The sequence below is a fragment of the Ornithodoros turicata genome, chromosome 5 (genome assembly GCF_037126465.1).
Source record: "Ornithodoros turicata isolate Travis chromosome 5, ASM3712646v1, whole genome shotgun sequence".
In the NCBI taxonomy this organism is placed as follows: Eukaryota; Metazoa; Arthropoda; class Arachnida; order Ixodida; family Argasidae; genus Ornithodoros; species Ornithodoros turicata.
The window spans coordinates 50,158,015-50,167,159 of record NC_088205.1 but is presented as its reverse complement, the minus strand read 5'-3'; the positions used below and the strand labels follow the sequence as shown (position 1 = coordinate 50,167,159).

Sequence of the window (9,145 nt, the reverse complement as noted above, 5' to 3'; positions counted from 1 at the left end):
GTACACTACAATGTGTCACATGTAACAATATTAGTATACCTCAGTGTTTCCAAACTGACACATGAACCTATAGTCAAAGCGTGGGTTACCCCGACTTGGCGAAAAGAGAAAGCACATGAAGTGAACGCAATATGCGACAAAACCAAGAAAACCATCTCGCTACAACTGCAATATATTGAAGTTGTTTTACAAAAATATAACTTCAGTTCACCGCACAAACACTCGGGAACCGAGCTAACATATGCTTTCCGTCAGGTCCGTGGCATTATTTCTTACTGTATCATGACGAGACCCCCGAACCTACAGCATGCGTCACTTGCGCACCGTAGTGTAACATTTATATTATTGTATATGTGTCAGGGCACACACACGCACACATGCACAGACGAAGAAAGATATCAGCTGTCGCACACACAGCCATCGCGAAAGCTATGCCCATCTTCGTTGATGCACCCACGAATCCACAGGAAGATTGTCGAGGCTTTCCCACTCGCATTAAGTACCTGTACCTTGAACTGTAAACAGTTCTGTGTACACTCCAGAAAACGAGAACAGCTGATTGCTGATTTCACGGGCGCGGCCATGCGAGCCGAGAAGGACAGTTAAAGAGATGAGCAATTTTAGGTGAGCGCGAAGGTGGTGCTAGTGTTGGGCGCAACAATTTGCACTTCAAACGACGTAAACCACCAAGAAGTGAGCAGCGAGGATGCTTGCTTGCTTATTTGTCATTATTTGGGCCTGTAATACACATCAGGGTTCGGAAAGGCTGCTAAATGTCGATGGCCGGGACAAGAAAGACGTCTTTGCAATGGTTTTCGTCCCGTTGCGGTTCCAGCGAATATACCTTTTTTTGCTGCTTCCTTCCTCTCGTTTTTTCTTTATCGTTTTTTACTGTTGTCGGTTCGTTCGAGCCGTGGCTTGGAAAGCTGCTCCCGTTTAGTTTCAGTGTCGTCGGAAATTGGGTAATCAGGGGCTTAGGGAATATCGGGGCAGGGGGGACAGTCCACCCCTCCTCGAGTTTTCACGGTGGCTCTGCCCCCCCCCCCCGCTCTGAGGACCCCACCACCCCATTTTTCGTCCGCAAGTCCGAGACAGATTTCATTTCAGCTCTCTTGCCGCAGAGTGAAAATTTACACCGGTTTAAAAAGTAGTACGTAGAAGACGAGTAAAAAACGAAATTCACCCGAATGGGTACTATCTAGGAGATACTGTATATGCATACCTACTACGCGGAGAACAGTGACATGCCATGGAGCTGCCTTGCTTATATTGTACAAGAAAACGCAGATCTGCTCTCCAGCAAAGGACACTGCCTTGTTTTTGGTCAACGCAGGGAAGCCTTCAGTGGAAGCCCTTATCCTGCAGCGAGGAGTTCGCTGGTACGTTTGGTGACTCGTGAAGCCTATCTGGCCGTTTTTGCCACAACCAAAGCTAGAATAATCGACAGAGCGTATAGTGCAGCAATGAACACCATTTGCCGAAGAAATCAATGCACTTTTGACGATAGTATGATTTTTTTTTAAATGAGGAAACACGCCATCGCTCGCTCACTTCTATAAATTTGTCTCACCGCCTTTAGTGAAACCACCAACAAGCATTTCAGTTTCTGCTGCTCTAGTGCGAGTTTTTTCGCCTCAAGGTCGTCAAGAACGCGGGATGGCCTTCCCCCATCTGCATTACAACGTCCACCGTCATCAGATCACTTGGACGAGTCATTGCTAGTGGATCTCTAACTCCATGTCCCGCAGTGCTCTCCTCCAGGTTAGGTTGGGTTGGGTTGGGTTATGTTGGGTTGGGTTAGGCTGGGTTAGGTTAGGGCTCGCTCCCTCTTGCCGTGAAGGAATTCCCACGCCCCTACGGATAATAAGGGAAGTATAGTAGTGCGAGCGAGGTATCTCCGTAATGGAAAACCTGAAACGGTGCACTACAAACAAATGTTACCTCTGTGGATAATAATTTGAAGAATGCAGATATGAAGGATTCATCTCATATCGAAAATGAACATGAAGAAAGGTTGCCAGCAACTCTGCTCCTTCCGTTTCTCGAGAGAAAGAAAAACGGCTTCATTACAAAAAAATTACATTTTAGTGAGTTATGGAAATTAGAATGTCGAATTACCTTGCAGGTAAGGTTTTCCTCCACTCGCATACGCGTAAATGCGAAACTAATGTACAGGTAGTCCTAGTTGTCTTATTTTTAAAAAAAACTATTAAAAAGTGCTACGACCACGAAGTATGCCTTTGTGGGGCGTTCCCGTTTATTTGGTGTGTGTGTGTTTCAGCTTGGACAAATTTTTATCAAGAAGCCACGGCAGCACGTCATTTTCACAGTTCTACTGGTCAGGCGCATGTCTTTTTCAAGAAAGACTATAATGACTAATAACGATGATTAATTAATTGAATTCATTAACTCACTCTGTAATTAGGACATCTTGAACAAAAGCCAGATACCTACATGGGAGACTGCCCCAGTTAAAATCCACACCACGTTTAAAAATTTTGAAACACGCACGTGTATTAAAATATCCAGCCCTGAATTTTGACATGCAGATGGGCCAAAACCGAAACCATGGCAACCACATTTGGAGTGGTGGTCTTCACGCTACGGGATCTGTATATACTTCTGTATGTCAACTGCGCTCGCAACTATATCGTCTTGGCTCAGAAACTGTGTGTTTCGGGAACGTAGAGATAGCAAAAAGGAAGAGGAGAGGCAAAGCACTCTTCTCCTTAGGGAAGCGGCAGTTCTCCATTCCTTTGCTACATGTGAAATTGAACCGCTGTTTTTATACCAGTTATTGACTCTACGTTGCAGTTAGTGTCAGCGCGCTGAGTGGTTGAGCTGGAATTGGAATTAGAATTGGAAATGAAACACTAATAATAAATTATACTAAAAAGAAAAAGAATAAAAAGTGTTGAGCTATCTGAGCTGATCGAGGTCAGTTCACTCTGGAATTGTTGCACCGACGACTAGCGCCACCTTCGAACTCAGCTAAAATTTGCCCCGTGTTGAACGTTGAACTGTCCTTCTCGGCTCCCATGGCCTATTTACATGTTTATTATAAAATATATGAAAAATTATTATAAATCTACAAGTTTATTTTTCTTTAAATAAACAAAAATTTGTCACCATAATGTGCTGCAGCTTGTTGATCAGTTGAAGTCGTCTAGGAAGAAAAAAAAAGAAAGATGCCTTTGTGGCTGTCTCCTGCGAAAATCGACTCTCTGCTTTTCCATTTTGAGAACCTACAGGTGTATTTGTTCTTACGCAAGAAAAGCTCAGCGCTCAGCGCTTTCGTCAGCTCATTCATATCCCATCCGCTATAGCACACTTTGAACAAATTTTGCATTCTGCTGTTCTGCCCAGTTCTAGAGATTAGTTGCAGTCGCTGCTTCATAACAGCTTTGCCACCATTTATGATTGTTTTCACATACCTGAAGTCATCATTTCGAGGACAGACCCCCTCCTGTAGCATGTTCAGAATCTGCTGGCACGTGTTTTCTGTAGATCTTATTGCATCAGCTCACCAGATTGGCTCAGATCATGTCAGAATGCGACATAACAGCTTTTGGAAACCATTTATTATGATCTCGTGCGCCCTCTCCCATAACAGAAAAAAAAGCCCACAGTCTTTCTTTCAGTGGAAATAGGTGTTTTTGCTGCATTAACAGAAGGTCGCTCAAAGTAATAGTACCTCCTTGTGGCCTGGGTGGAGCATGCCTCACAGTGCTTTATGTCAAGTAGTTTCTTCTCAAACCGTACGTATTTGGCAGTGAGCCACAACGTATGCGGTCTTCAAGCTTTCTTTCACCCGGAAGAACAGCTTACAGCTTTGCAGGCATCATAATATCTGCACGCAATAGGGGGCAGCAATCTAACCCAATATAGGTGCCAACTTAAATGGTACTGCAAACACAGTACTTCCTAGAATTTTTTCACAGCACAAATCATTTATGTCGAAGTCATGCTTGTGGAGGCAAAGCCATGCTTGCCAAAGCCAAAGAGGCAAAGTGATGCTTATGGAGGGTTTTAATATGCCCTGCTGTTCAGTGTATGGCTTCTTTTAGCTGGAGCAAACCAATATAAAAAAAATTTGATGAAAGAAATATGCCACCTTCTGTAGCCATCGACCAAGCAAACTAAGTCAATAAAGGTGGTTGTTATTCACTCTGCTATGTGATTGTGTTCATGTTAAGTCACCTGTTTGGATCTGTTAGTACCAGCTAGCTTCCTTGTAATGTAACATGTATGTGACCGCATGGAGGAAAAAAAGAGGAGGAATTAGCTAGTCTGGCATAGGAGCTCTCACACTGGCATAGCTGATCAGAAAGAATATGTGGGCCATACATCACATAAAACACAAATACCAGTATATTTTCAGCAACCACTGGTTAATTTCTAGTAGGTGCGGTGCATGTAGCGTGTCCATGGACTGATTTTTTTATTCTTGGAGAAGTCATATTTTTGCAGTTATAAGGGATGACAACATGTTCTACATCCGAAATGGATATAGTAATTAGGTCTCGTTTAATTATTGGAAATAGAAGGTCGGTGCAAATGCAACGTCGGTTTCCCTATGTGCCGCTATAGTTTTCAAATGCACGCTCGTGACCATTTAGTGTGAGGACATGGCCCCGAAATAATGGTTGTGTGAGAGTAAGTTTCGGAGCGTTCTTTTTGCCTTTTCACTTGAACGTGAGGGAGAAACAACGCTGCAGAACTGCAAGCAGCACATTTAATGTAATGTCGCGCAGGATGCAAGTTTTATAGCGATTTCATATTTCAGCACAATATTTATAAGCCGTAAAATTAGGTGCAAGGGTACCATTGGATACAATGAAGTAGATGGTACCGTAAATTTTAGACCTCTTCTTGGCGTGGGTGCTTAGCATAAAGAGTGACCTGCTAATAAACGTGCTTGGGCATTTCTCAATGTGAAGATCATAGGAGAGAAAGGAAGGCAAACAAATACAACAGAGGGTGCCATTCATTTCTCACACTTCTGATTTCAGTTACTTATTGCTCTTGGTTTTCTTCAGTTCCGACATCTGATAATCAGAATTTGCACTGTATATCCACGCGAATAAAAAAGATACAAAAATTTGTGAGAAAACTTCATGGTTTTTAAGACCTTGAAAATGGCATTCTTAGGTTCCAGGGTATTCAAAGACCAGTGAAAACAAAGTGCTTGAAGTATTATGTCTAGATACATCTTTCGCAGCTTTTGCGTGACAAATCGTTGTCTAGGAAGGTGCGCGAATCAATGTGAAATTGTAATTAATGTAATTGTAATTAATAATAATTGAAATCAATGTTCCTGAAATTAGAATATTATTTCGTTACACTTTGAGATTACCGTATGTTGGTAAAAAAAAATAAGGCTCCTCTGCTGAAGTTATTCATCCAAGAGAAAATAGTTTTTACTTGCAAGCAAACAAACAAACTGTTTCTTCACATTCATATGCAACTTATTAGCAGAAAGGCATTTCGAGAGCCTGTCCAGTACCTGTTACCTGCATTTATCAGAACGTAGGCTCACAAGGAAAACCACATGCAAGAAAGTACACAGGCAGGTTCCGACTTCACGATTCTACAGTTATGAGGCTGGAACACACAGATGGACAAACACAACACATCCGCAAGGTATTGGGCTTTTTCGTCGATCGTCACTTTTGAACTCTCCGATTTCACAACCAAGGCAGCCCTGCAGGAGAATGGCGATGTCCGCGACAATGTTCATAATATAGCAGGTGTCCACGATAGCTGGAACCAACACCGGGATCTGATTTTGTGACTTACGACACGAATTCAGAGTTCAACATACTCAAATCTGATAGGCAAGCAAGCAGAACAAATCATTAACTGCAGTGTCAACAGAATCCTGATAGCCGGCGAAAAATGCAGTAAATGATTCGTCCAGACTCGGTACTCTCGTTCCCAGCCCACCGCAAAGAGCCACACCCTGCGGGGAACTATTTTGAGACGCGGGAGCCAAAAGCCTTCGCTGCTCTGAAGCTGTCATGCCTGTCGACGAATCAGAGGAGATTTATTTTGAAAGTTTGAATCTGAAGCGTTTGTATTGCAAAAGTTGATTTTTACGGCTTTATCTTTTCACCGTGGATTTTTTCGTGATTTATTTTGGGGAGTTTATTCTCGAAGTTTATGTTGCGAAATGTAAACCAGAGTGATCCCAGACCAACGACTGGTAAGTCCGCACTTGCTTTTGAAAGCTGTTATAAGACTGTGACATGGCTGTTTGCCTATAGATGACACTTTCACTATAGATACAAATTTATGACATAGATGTCGACGATTTCATAGCTAAGCTTGACGAAATTCCGAAGAAGGGAAAGGTTAGGCTTGGACGCAAGGTAGTCATGCGCGCTGCTAACGTAAGTTGAATTTCGTCCATCGATCATTACGCATGTCATTAACCCCACGTTAATGACTTGTGGCATTTGGCGAACATCGTAGGTGCTGCAGGATATCACGCTTTCGACATACAACCAGATCGAAGACACCGAAGCCGATTTCTCTTCTGCTTCCAGTGATGCAAAAATGTCCGTTTTGTAATTGAAATAATGCGATTGTTAGTCTATTTAAATGGATTTTATACTTGTCAAAGCTCACGTACAGTAGACATAATAGTGTGCAACCGGCGGGCTGCTCATCTGCTCATCGATATGTAAATCTTTTAGCCTTAGTTCCGAATAATTGCAAGATAACATAACAGCATTGCATTTTCTTTTCTTTTTTTTTTTTTTTGCATACATGGCTTGGTTGTTTAAAGTACTCTCCTCGTGACCAGTTGAGAAGTTACTGAGACATGGTGGTCTTTTGCAGCAGTCCTGGAGTGAGGGCCTCAGGCACAAATTCAAAAACACGAGAAAGAAGATGAACACGCACCCTCCAGTGCTCGCGATGGGCAAGAAGCATGTAAATAAGAGACCGAGCATTAATGAGCAGCCTAACAGTGGCAAGGCCTCCCGTCTCGATGTGAGTCAATTGCCCTACTGCGTGTACGAACGAAAGGGACGTGATTCCTGCATGTGCTGCAATACTCATCAATGTTATCACAACGTATTTCTACGGTGTACAGAACCAGGAGCACCTGATTTTCCATGGTGAGATTGAGGCGTCACTGTAGAGACGCACAGACAGTGGCTGCTTTCTCACATTGAGGAGGAGGATGAACATATTGAACAGAGATTGCTTACAACCGCAAAGTAGCGACATGACCAGATAATGAAGGGAACTCTTTGTAACGCTTTACTTGCAATTTGCTTTCCTGGCAACAGAGTCTGGAGTAAGTCGTCGTTGTAACGCACTGCTTTGTGTGCAGCGTCGACTTGGGACTGGCATGGAATTGTTCTTTTTCTTGCCTTAATTAGAGTTCATCACTGTTTGTACTTTTTGCTAATTAGATACTTCCAACACGTTTGGATGTTGTGTATGCAAGGAAGGTTCAGGAAATATTTTTGATAACATTTATTACTTGTAGGTCTTAGAAAACCTGAATGCCTTCCTAAAATAATTTTTTGCCTTCACCAATGTCATCTTGCAGCATGGTGACAACCGGGAAGTAGTTAAATTTTGAGAAATGTCTACTGGTATGCATCCCTTGCTCTGAAACGTGTATTTTCACTGATAACCTTGTCTTTTTCCTAGAAAATGCTGTCACGGGAGCCTTAAACTTCATTGCTGGGCGCTGCTGCAAGGAGAAACTGGAGAGCATCATCTGCGAGGTTATTTTTTGTCTCAGTGTAGGCCAGCATTCATTCCAACTCCAAATGCTCCTTTCTACCATCAAACGATATTCTTAGATGAGTCAATAGCTGTTGTGGGGATTGCAGTATGGCTCAGCATATGAACAGCGTGTCTATGCGGATGCGTGCCTTTGTGCTACCATTGAGCCAGGAGAGGCTACTGTGAAAAAGTTGATTTATAGTTTGTATATATCCACCTACTTCATTGCAAAGGACACCGCTTACTGTGTTCCCTTTTGCTATCAATAGGATGCCCCATGTCTCACACCATGCGCCATAATTACGGGTGAAGACGTTAAAGTCTACGTCGACCAGCAAGAAGTCTTCACCGCGTCCTCTTTGCTTGGTGGAATCTGCAGCATTTTTGCCGCCTTACCTTTCTATAACGTGCCTTTGCAGAACTGCAGGAAACTAAGCCACGAGTGAAATGCGTTGACCTTCTTTAGTTTTTCATACTTACAGTAAGGACAATTAAAGGGACCATGATGATTTTCGTGAATTTCGAGTACTCTGCGGGAAACGGTTGTCAGGATACCTTACTCTCATAAACACGTCTACTTTTAGCCGTATTCAGTGCATTGGGGGCGCAGTTACCACGTAAAAATCTGGGAAAAATAGCAGGGCGTGGTCTCCGGATACATCGCTTCGAAGCGGGCCTACGTCATCACCATCCAGTCCTCTCAGCCAACTGTGAATGACAGGAAGGACACACCCCGCCGGACCAGATGTGTGCATGGTTTCGGTTTGGACAACAGACGACGCTGTGGTATATCTGCCGTCCAAATCAGTAGAAATAATGCGAAACGCAAATTGGCAAGGCGCACCGGGACCACTGTTCAACCGGAGACCCGCAGGGAGACCACAGTAAGCTGCTTCATGATGGACCTCCCCGGCACTTCTGTGGCGGCAACCGGCATTCACGCTGTCGTACCGGTCGCGGTACTGTCGCCCACTCAGCAGCGCACTCACCCAGCAACAATCAACGCTCGGCAGCAATTACTCAGAAAGCACTCAGCGCACTCAACAAGGGCTCAACGCACTCAGCAGACACTCAACACAATCAGCAACCACTCAAGCACCCAACCACTCAACCAATCGGCATTCACATCCCATTACTGGAACCCGCCCAGATCGCAGCGCTCTTGTTCCCGCCATCCCGCTGCTGCTGCATCAACAGCCACAAGCACAAGCCGTGTGCCCAGTAGTCCACCATCTACGAGCCGTCATCATTCTCCTCCTCATGGTATCGTCGCGAACCTCAACCGCATGCGCCGCCCCGCGGGGGGGAGTGATGTGGCGGCCCGTCGGCGACGATAGCAACGACGTGCCTCTGCTGGCGCGCGCCACTGCGCCTGCCAGCCAGTTCTACCGGCACCGTC

The 9,145-nt window shown here is 44.2% G+C and overlaps 1 long non-coding RNA gene across 1 annotated transcript; it reads left to right on the top strand.

Moving 5' to 3' along the window:
* The first annotated feature begins 6,942 nt into the window (after positions 1-6,942).
* LOC135396019 (uncharacterized) lies at positions 6,943-8,259 on the top strand. Its single transcript, XR_010423251.1, has 3 exons — positions 6,943-7,124; positions 7,669-7,763; positions 8,016-8,259. It is a non-coding gene; the product is annotated as an uncharacterized LOC135396019 (long non-coding RNA).
* Positions 8,260-9,145: the final 886 nt, after the last annotated feature.